This window comes from Siphateles boraxobius, unplaced genomic scaffold (assembly GCF_051911475.1).
Source record: "Siphateles boraxobius isolate OS27281-9 unplaced genomic scaffold, OSU_SipBor_1 30, whole genome shotgun sequence".
Classification (NCBI taxonomy): Eukaryota; Metazoa; Chordata; class Actinopteri; order Cypriniformes; family Leuciscidae; genus Siphateles; species Siphateles boraxobius.
In genome coordinates, this window is record NW_027508920.1 from 4,448,879 (window position 1) to 4,450,000 (window position 1,122).

Consider the following 1,122-nt stretch of genomic DNA (forward strand, 5'->3'; position numbering starts at 1 on the left):
CGCACACATATATGAAACACTTGCATACACATACTAAGTAGTCAAACATACATGTACTGCTGAATGCTCAAACAACATATGAAATGCACAAAGACGCAAACTCTACACACGCGAGATGCGCGCACACAAACTCTCCACGCACATAATCATATGAGACGCGCGCGCGCGCACACACAAACTCTCCACGCACATACTCATATGAGACGCGAGCACACACACACACAGAAACTCGCGCACAAACTCAATGAGACGCGAGCGCACACACTCACAAACTCTCCGCGCACATACTCATATGAGACGCGAGCACACACACAAACTAGCGCACATACTCATATGAGACGCATGCTCACACAGTACATGATGCATATGATTCTCAGTGTGAACGTAAGTCACACATTGGTAAGACAAGACATGCATTTTTTGTTAACAGAGAATGAGAGTCCCTTGCTATTATTGTTTTTGGTTGTTTTGTTCATTTATTGCGGATATTTAAAATGTTTTCAGTGTTAAATAGTCTTTAGAAATAAAAGTTTATTGATCTTTGAAAAGCTATACCTGCATTATTATGCCATTATCATTATTTTAGATGAAAATGGTCTCAGAACGACAATATTATCGTTTATTATCAATATTATCGTTTATCGCAATAATTTCTTGGACAATTTACCGTCCAGCAAAATTTGTAATCGTGACAGGCCTAACTATCGGTGTGTTTATAGGTGCAGACATGAGGCCATTTATTTTTTAATTTTTTTGCTGATCCGAAAAATGATCCGATCCGTTACTCTGATCCGAGAAACGATCCGAACCGTGAGTTTTTTGATCCGTTGCACCCCTAACAGTCATTAGCTCCGAACAACACAAAGTCAGATATTTTGGTTTGAATGTGATTTTCAGGAGAATTTTCTCCCTCCCCCTCCTTCTGTCTCTGTGTGGGGTTTGGGGAATTTGACTATTATTTTAATGGTGTTCAAGGTTTCAGGGGCTTTCGGGGCCCTTAACGTGCTTGAAAACTCTTGAAACTTTGCACACAGGTCAGAGCCCACGGCCATCAGGGCTGAGCTGAAGCTGATACCCGGGCGTGGCAGGGGGGCTCAACAGCGCCCCCTTGAATGGGGTCCC